At 36.4% G+C, this 9,688-nt stretch overlaps 1 long non-coding RNA gene across 6 annotated transcripts; it reads left to right on the top strand.

The window, feature by feature from the left end:
- The first annotated feature begins 299 nt into the window (after window positions 1-299).
- LOC117912076 lies at window positions 300-9,424 on the top strand. Of its 6 annotated transcripts, XR_004650976.1 has the most exons (10): window positions 300-1,325; window positions 1,857-1,930; window positions 2,012-2,028; window positions 2,198-2,262; window positions 3,163-3,298; window positions 3,413-3,541; window positions 3,630-3,779; window positions 7,619-7,915; window positions 8,023-8,262; window positions 8,927-9,424. It is a non-coding gene; the product is annotated as an uncharacterized LOC117912076 (long non-coding RNA). The 6 variants fall into 6 exon arrangements; XR_004650973.1 differs by having other exon boundaries at window positions 300-529; window positions 2,012-2,262; XR_004650974.1 differs by having other exon boundaries at window positions 300-539; window positions 2,012-2,262.
- Window positions 9,425-9,688: the final 264 nt, after the last annotated feature.

The following is a 9,688-nucleotide window of genomic DNA, read 5'->3' as shown; positions in this document are numbered from 1 at the left end:
TTTCTTATATTTTGCTTTTGTTATCATTCTTATTATTGTTATTTTTATTTCTCTTACTTATCCAAATTCAATATCTGCTTCTTTTTACTCTTGCTTTTGAGAAGAGAAACTATGACTCTGAATGCTGCTTGCGTGTTCAATTCATGTGCTTTCCATGCAGACATGTGTTCTACTTGAAAATCATGCATGCTTCTTGTACAGTTGTACTATTTTACATTATTCTTCTGTTAAAATGAATTTATCAAAGTGTAGATACTTGATTTAATTTCTTTAATATTTTTTGTTCAATTGCAGAAAGAGTGCCGTAGCTCGGATTGTTCTCTGCAACTTGGGAGCATGAAGTCGGAATCACTAGGCTTCTTGTTGGCTAGTCATATATCTGAAGTTATCCTTCATGAAGCTGGTGTCACCATAAACTAGCATATTATAGTTTGAAAAAGTATATTCCACGCCCTTGGGTTTGACAGTTCTATTTGTGTGATCCGAGAGCCAACTGGACATGGAGGTTACCGCAGAAACTAGTGAATGGGTAACACAAAGTGTGTCATAAGTATTTGAATTTGAAGTCATGTTTCCTGAATTTAGTAGTAAAAAAGGGATTATCAGATGATGTATGAAATGGATAATTTTGTTGGAATTATTTTATAAAACTATAATCATTATGTCGTTTGGCTAGTACTCTTTGGTGACGGCCTTGCTTTAATTCGTTAGAACTTTTTGGAAAAACCCTGATTGCTGTAATTCTGCGGTGCCACTACGCCTATCTCCTCTGAAAACCTTTGTCATTCATTGCTGTTTTCTAGTCCCCCAAGTGGTTTTAGTTCCTTAGGCATATATATGCATATATATGTGTGTGTGTATTAATAGGTTATATACAATGTCTTTGGATTTTTATTAGATTGATTTTAATCTTTTTGCATTAAAGTTAGCATGACTAAATTTCAATTCCAATTTAAAGTTTTTAGGCTGATATGAGAGTTTGGAGTTGTTACATATGGCTATTGCAGCTATAATTGCAATATCTTCATATTTCCAATTCAAATTTATAGCATTGAAAATATTGTTAGATATGGGTGCTGAGGTTAATATTTTAAAAATAAAATTATCTTTTCTGGTTAAGTTCATATGCTAAAGTGAAAATCTTGAGTTGTTAAATATCTGTATTGGAGATAAATTTCGAAACTTCTTGTTCTTGTTTTTAATGAACTATTAGCAAGTTAGAGCTGTGAAAGTGCTCACTGATCTTGAAGTGGGTATGTATTGGGGAGACATGGGAATTATTATTTTGATGCTGCAACTTGGAGGAGTGACAAGACAAGTGTGAGGTGGGCATTTTTATATTCACCTCATTTGTTTCTTTAATGATCATATGAGAAATAGAATAATGGGACATGATTTTTACTTTTATTTTTTAAATAAAACTGCACCTGTGCAATGATTTGGTTGACATGTTTCATAACCACATTCAGAGCCAGTTGAAAAAAAGAAGCTAAAACATGTTTGTATTTGTCTCACTAGAAAGCTTCCAATTCTCCTATCCTTTTTTGGCCTCAAATGTTTGGGCAGAGGATGAAACATGTTTGTATTTGTCTCACTAAAAGTTTGTGAAATCCCTTATCATAAAAAGGGCTTTCCTTGTATTCGTACATCAAATAATTTTCTTTTGTTTTTCTTATTTGTCTATCCCTTTGATATGCTACACTCTAGCTATTTTCACCAAGCCTATCAGAACATGATTTTTTATACCCATGTTTGATATGATTTAAATTTGATGTGGGGATATTGTTGTTATATGTTCAGTTCATTCGCCATTCTCATTTCAAATTTAACAAACTATACTTCTTCCTATTATGCAGTATGACAAGGTTGAGATGTTGGGTCTAGCATTCTTAGGCAGAGGACTATGGATTGGAATTTTTGATTCTGTGAGGTTGGTTGATGAATATTTTTCTGGACTTTTCTCTATCTGTTTTTACTGGAGAATGATTTGAAGGATTTATTTCTTTTGCAGGAATTCTGTCACACCCAGTTATGTTCTAATACCTCTAGTCTTCCTAGAATATTTGGGATGACCACTTCTCCTATAAAGACTAAAGCTGTCAACAACTTGATGCTTTCTCTATCTTGTTTTGTCTATTTTACAGTATGCTGATTGGTCTACAATTTCAGACTTACTAATTATTTTCTCAACATCTAGGCTCAACATCAACATGGTCCTGTTGGAAAAATATCAATGATCTAGAGACTCTTATGAACTGAAAGGTGCTTCTTTATTCTCTTCTTTAATTTTTCTGCATCTATATTTATTTGGCACCACAATGATTTAATGGCATTGTCCATGTTCAGATTGTTTTCTCTTGGGTTGTTCATCATATTGTTCTAGGAAAAGAAAAAGGTTAGGGACTGAGCAAAATTGCTGATTGGCCTTATGTGACCCAAATCCTCTTCTCTTAAGGGGTCAAACAAACTTTTTTTGGGGGGGTATAGTCATGTTATTATGAGTTAATTTCTTGGGTACTCCTAATGCCATAAACTGTTAATTTTGTGATGTATAAGTTTTGTTTTGCTTGTGAGATATACAATGACCAGTTTGCTTTGACCTTGTATTCCTTTAAACTTGGAAAGTCATTTTGAGTGAATTCTGTATGTTAGAATGATGTTTGAATGGCACTGTAAAACATTTTAATCCATCACATTGAAACCTATATGTAAATTTATTTAAAGTCAATTGTAAATTTGAATTCTTTTCACATTAAACCATTGATATCACTATTTGCAAAGCCTAGAATTTAGTTGGGACTTGGGTCATGGACCATTGTTAATGTAGAGCATCCAAGAAGCTTACCCACACAAAGACGTCCAGTGGCCATCTTAGAATGGGTCAAGCTTGGATTCTCAAATTTTAATGTTTGATTTCAGTTTTATCTATTTGTTCTATCCATCTTGTCTTTTTTCAGCTCGACTACTCTTTTTTAGAAGTTGTTTCTTCAATTGAAATTACCCTTCTGGGCCCCAACCAACTTGTATTCCAATAAAACTACTGATTTTGGTGATTTTCTCTCTCATTATACTTATATCTTGTTTGCTTGGCAATTACAATAACCAATTTGGTTAGTTCATTTCCTTCTATTGCCGAAATTTTTATCTGTCTTCTTGGTGAAGGTACACATGCGTTAGTGATACTGTAATATTGGCTGGATTTGTACCATTCTCAACTTCCAAGTTGCCATCTTATGAAGACATGAATATCTCATGTGCCTTATTTGAGACTTTAGCACATCAATTAACGATTTTGAAGGTAAGGTTTTTACATTTCATCAATGAATGGCTTCTTTCTGAAGCTTTTATGTTTTATTTCTTTTCTAGTAAACTATTTACCTTAAGTAAATAGAGGGCCAAATGTACTTTACAGCATTAAAATTCTCTAGAAAGCTTGAATCTCTGAGAATCTACAAAGGAATCTGCTAAGGAATGGATATCCAAGCTATTTTCAGCATCTTTGTTTTGTATGAATGACCTTGGGCTTTTGTTGGCTTTAAAGGTAGGTATAAACTCTAAAGTTTAATTTGCCCCATTTGTTATTGGAAATAGTATGTTAGACATTAATCAACATTGTATCTGTGAAACAGACTGCAGAGTTCTTATCATGTGATGAAATGGGTTTCTTTTGCTGGGGACAGTTGGATCTGTATGGTGAGAAAATAATTAAAATTTTCAATGAGGATGCACACTAAGTGATCTCAACATATATACCATCTAGTACTTCTACTTCTAAGTTGGTAAGATTTCAATCTTACTCCGTTCTTCTTTTTGCTCGCTAATACAATTTCTTTCATTGTTTTTTTTTCTCTTTCCTTTTATTGTTGGAAAGCATCTCAAATCTCTAATTGGTATATATATATTTTTTATGTAAAATATTACCTATGTTGATATGTCATTGTAATATTATATTTGGTCATAGAATAAAGATGCTATTACAAATATCCCTATAAATATAATAGGTCATGAGGGGAAAACATTATGAGATGGATATGAGTTTGTGAAGACTATATGTGATAGATAGAGATATGAGGAAGAGTAGGAGATAGCCTATGGAGTGAGGGATTGTGGTTCAGGGTGTAGATACAAATTTGTCTTTGGAGCATGCAAAGCTATAAAATTTGTCCTTTCTATGATAAATTTTGACTATCTCTCATAGATTACATATGGAAAATGGTAATGTCGTGATTTGTTCAACCATTCTCTAAATTCTCTTGAGCTCCCATATTACAAATTTTTTTTCTAATATTCTGCTTACCCAAATGGATTAATCCTGTTTTGGAACATCTATGATAACAAATTTTGCTTTCTGTATCTCATGGGATGGTGAGGTAAAATTTCAATTGTGGCATTGGATACCATGTTTCTATTTGTTTGAGTAATATAAAATTCTCCAATTAGGCTCTCACAATGAATTTGTTGGCCAAAAGCACTAGGATAAATGTTCCTTTTCTTACATATTAAATGAAGGAATAATGTGGCCTTGTCCAACATGGGTTCCCTTGAGCTTAGGTTCAAGGAAACATGGGACGCTTGCATGAGCAGCATGAGTTTGTGATGGGTTTGGATAAGGGCAACAAGAATGTCAAGCACCAAAGGTCCATTTGCTCTGCCTGAGGTTGGTTAGTGAAGGACAATATAAATGTTACTTTCTTTGCATATTAGTCAATGAGGACAAGCTCAAGAAGGTTTTTCTGAACAGGCTCAAGAGGTAATAGGGAGGGTGGTATGAAATTCTGATAATATGCATTTTTGGAGGGCCGGCGATTTTTGGATGCTTCTCTTATAGCTAGTAAGGCCATCGACTTTAGAACTCTTCATTGGGATCGGTGTGCAAATTAGACATCAAGAAAGCCTATGATCATGTAAATTGGAAGTTCCTTTTGTCAGTAATAAAGCAAATGTGGTTTTGGTAAAAATGAGTGGGATGGATAAAGTTCAGCATTTCTACAATGAGATTTTCAATTTTAGTGAACAGACCCCACAAATTTTTTCCAAGGTTCTAAGGGTTGCATCAGGATGATCAATCCAGACATTTGGGATGCCGAGTGACCTAGCTAGAATCAGGCTTAAAAATCACTTTACAGGAGAGAATTGATTTCAATGGAAGAGGTGGGGGAGATAAATAAATTGGCTTCATCTTTTGGATGGTTGGATGCCTCCCTTCTACCTATTTAGGCATGCCTCTGGGAGCACCTTTCAATTATGGTGCAGTATAGGATTCGATCCAGGGGCACTTTAAGAGGAGGTTAATTTCTTGGAACAAACAATACTTGTTAAAAAGGGGAAGACTGACTTATTAAAAGCACTTTTTCAAGTCTATCAATTTACTTGATCTCCTTATTTTTCATTTCTAGAAAAGTAAAAGTTAAATTGAAAAGGATTTAAATGGATTTCTATGTGGAATTACCTACAGGGGAGAAAGATTCATCCGATCAACTAGACAGCAGTGTTCTCAGATAAAAAGGTAGGAAATCTGGACATCAAAAAGTTTTCCACCCTAAACATAGCCCTGCTTGGTAAGTGGTCATGGGGATTTGCTAATGAGAGAAAAAACATATGGAGTGAGGTCATTAAAGGAAAATCTGGATAGGTGGAAGGCAGTTAGGGCACTCAAGAGGTGAAGGAACACATGGTGTTAGGCTGGGGAAGCCATTAGAGTGGGTGGGATGTATTCAAACTTTGAACCATCATTTTGGTTAGAAAGTGAGAGGACCGAGTTTTGGTTGGATAGGTGGGTTGGGATAGTTTCTTGACAGAAGCATTTCCTTCTAGTTTTAGACTTGTTATTGAAAATTTTGCAATAATGACATCTTTGGGTGATTAGGAGATGTCAGGGTCATTATTGGAGCTTCTGTTTTAGAAGGTCTTTTCAAGAGTTTAGCTAGAGGTGAAGGATAGGTTCATGCAGAGTATTCATTCTGAAAATTTTATAGGTGAAAGTGAGGATAGTCTCTTGTGGAGGTAAAGTCTTTTTACAATTTGATGTACTCAAGGGATCTTTTTCTTTTTCCCTGCAAAAGAGGTGTGGGGTTCGTATGCCCCCTTTAAGGGCTTGTTTTTTGGCTTCGGTAGCAACTTGGGAGAAGATTTTAGCTATCGACCAAGAAATCATGTCTCCTCCTTCCTTTTTTTCTTTATTCTCCCTTTCCTATTATTGATTTGAACATGAACATCGGTGCCTCCGCCAATGTGTCGTTTTTGAGCATTAGTTGGGTTAAACCCAAGGGCTTGGTTTGCCCTGCTCAAGGTTGGTTAGCTAAGGACAATATAAATGTTACTTTCTGTACAAATTAAATGAAGGGACCCTCAGGCAGTGCCTGACATGTGTTCCCTTGAATTAGGGTTTGATGCAATATAAAAAGATCACTTGCAAAGCATGAGTCTGTGACAGGTTAGGATCAGGGTATAAGCTCTTTGAGTAGCTAGAAGGGACCGCCTATCCTGCTTGAGATTGGTTAGCAATGGATGCTCAACGAATCTGACATGAGTAAGTTAGCCTAACCAACAACTAAAGGGACTAAGAGCCTATCCATGGTTATCTCAATGGTTATTAGTCCCTAGCAATCATTTCTCTTTCCCTTTTTTCTTCTTTCACATTATTTACTTGATCATTGGAAAGTCACACTGGTGCCTCCACTAGTGTGTTTTTTCTAGGTTTTTGTTGGGTTTGGGCCATTCATCCATCCATAGAGTTCAAATCGCAAGTCTGATTCTAACATTAAACATAGGGATATTGTATCAATGGATCGAAATGCAGTCAAAGCTGGAACTGAAATGGTTATCGACCGAATATCCAGCTTGCCAGAGGACATTATTCATCATGTGATGTCATTCCTGTCTACAGTAGAGGTAACTTGAACAAGTGTCTTGTCAAAGAGATTCAATTCCATATGGAGTACCTTTCCAGTTATCGATTTTGATGAGTATTCGTTCCTGATTGGCACACCTTCCATTGATCTGCGAGACCAAAGCAAAATAGATGAGTTCTTGAATTTTGTAGACAACTCTCTCCAACATCATAGATCAAACATCAGTCTAAAAAGATTCAGGCTTTGAGTTGCCTTTTGTTATGTCAAATCGGATCCTCGGATCAACAGGTCAATTGACTTTGCCCTAGAAAGCAATGTCCAAGAGTTAGATCTTGATATCCACCTCCAGAATGGACTTAAATACTACAATTTGCCGCGCAGAGTCTTGGCTGCCAAATCGATTAAAGTTTTGAAGTTAGAAGGCTGCAATTTGGGGGTCCAAGATTTGATATTGAACTGCCCATTAATGGAGGATTTCAGGCTAAAAGACTGCGATGGGCTCAAAAGCATCATGGTTTCAACTGCTAAACTTTTATCTTTGGAGCTTGATTGTTGTAAAGACCTAGAAAGGATTGAGGTTAATGCACAGAATCTTCAATCATTTTTTTTTATGCCCTCTAGACGTAGTTTGGTGACTAAGACCTGTGAGATCAATTTGTGTGCTTGTGAATTTCTCAAAACTTTAAAAGTAGGTGGTCCAAGTATTACAGATAAGTGGTTTGAATGCCATGTTCCTAAATTCACTCTTCTTGAAATGTTGTCTCTAGACGGCTGTGAAACTTTGCAAAAGATTAAAATTTCTCTTCAACGGCTTAAAAGCTTTGAGTTGCTTCGATGTCTCAATATAGTAGATGCAGAGCTTGATGCTCCAAATCTTCTTTCATTCACATACTGTGGTTGGACCCCGCCCTCAACTCCATTGGCTACTTTGAGATGCTCGGATCTGCCTCATGCTAGGGTCTCATGGCAGCCAATTGTTACAACTGCTAAGTCTTCTATTGCGTCAAGGAATTTTCTCGCACTTTTTAATCACTGTGAAGTTCTAACTCTGGTCTGTTTCAAAGGTATCACTTCTTCAAACGTCTGATAATTTTTAATGTTCCTTTCACTTTGGTGTTGTTGTGTACACTGTACACTCATAAGAACCTTTTTCTGTTTTTGATTTATTAAGCATCAGCGTTTTCTTGAAGAGCTGGATGGGAGCTGGCTTCGTCCATTATATGATCTCAAGCATCTGAGGGTAGAAATAGGTTACTTGGTTGCAAGTTTTAAAAACTGGAAGGATGGCTGTTCTGTAGTGCCGAATTGGCAGCCAGTAAAATATACAAAATTGGTGGATAGGTTGCTTCAGCTTTGTCCTCATCCCGATACCTTGGTGATTGCTAATGACCATCTGCAGATGTTGGTAGAGGTAACAAAGTTCCCTGGCTTCTAATCTTTTGAGTTGCTATTGTATGAGAATTTTAAATTCAACCTTAGTCTGAGGGGGAACCCACATTGTGTCTAAGCACGAAACTTTTTGCAATCACAAAACCCATATCTCAATTATTATATCATTGTTATCATCATTTGGCACCCTATGTACACCGGGGTATACAAGAGGCACCAAAAAAAGCATCAAATTTGTAACCTTTTATCCACAATGAAGGCTATCTATAAAGTCCAATACTGCACTATTAGCCAACCCTAGAGGGACCCTAGACCAGTCCAGGAGGCACACAATGAGGGTTTCCTTTAGCTTTTGATCCAACGTCTCTTCCTTATTAAAGATTCAGTAATTACCCTCCCTCCAAATGCACCAAAATAAGTGAAGGGGGACCATCCACTGAACCTTCCTGCTCCACTAATCCAATCCTTGCATCTTCCAGCCCCAGAAGAAGCTCCTTAGTTGACTCTGGAAAGACCTGAATCAAAGCTGTCTAGTCCAAGTGTAATGAATCAAAATGTGACTTGCTGATCCCTCACAGGGTTAGCAGAGGTTACACCTATTCACCATCGGCCACCCTCTCCTCCATTTGAATGACTTTTCTTTGCTTATTAGCACATTTGATATCTCTTCCATTTGAATTTTGCAGTTCCAATATGCAGAGAGAGCAGTGGAAGACAATGCAGACTGCTGCTGCAGGGGCTGGCTTAGGAAGTGTTGGCGACACGACTTGAATGTTACACTATGGAGGTTCAAACACAATGATCAGGAGAGTCTGGTGAAGTTCTTCATCAACAATGGGAAGATGTTGGAGACAATTACAGTTGATAGGAAAACCTTCAAAGTAGTCCAAGGCAAGTGATTGTGTCTAGTTGGCAATTGAGAAGCTGAACTCATCTTTATCTAGTTGGCGTCATTATCTAATGTTCTGTTCTGTTTGGTTGTTGAGAAAGACAAAGAAAATGATATAAGAACTTAAAATCTTTTGAGAACTTTCCTCTTTGTACTGAAAAACAGATGGCGTGAGTGTTGAAATGCCAGTGATCTGGGCATCCCTTTTGAATAAGGCATTGGAAAATGCAGGAGCAGAGCTTTGGATTCTTTGTTTTCATACTCACATGTATGTAGTTAAATATTTCATGGGCTAGTTGGAGTGTATGCACCTTAGGGCCCGTTTGGGAGTAATTCAATTTAAAAGCACTTCTCTTAATGGTGCTTCCATGAGAAACACATACAAGAATCATCATTAAAACATTTAAAAAAGTTTTTCAAACACTTCTCTGTTGGGAATTTGATTGGTATTGTTTTTTTTTTTGGGTCTAAAAAAATGTTTTGTTTGTGAAAAATATTATGGTACCAATTCCACATCATTCTAGACATGCTATCTTGAATTATTTAAATCTACGGTGAA

The sequence above is a fragment of the Vitis riparia genome, chromosome 4, assembly GCF_004353265.1.
Source record: "Vitis riparia cultivar Riparia Gloire de Montpellier isolate 1030 chromosome 4, EGFV_Vit.rip_1.0, whole genome shotgun sequence".
Taxonomy (NCBI): Eukaryota; Viridiplantae; Streptophyta; class Magnoliopsida; order Vitales; family Vitaceae; genus Vitis; species Vitis riparia.
Note: the sequence above shows the minus strand (reverse complement) of the source record. Positions and strands in the feature narration are given on the sequence as shown.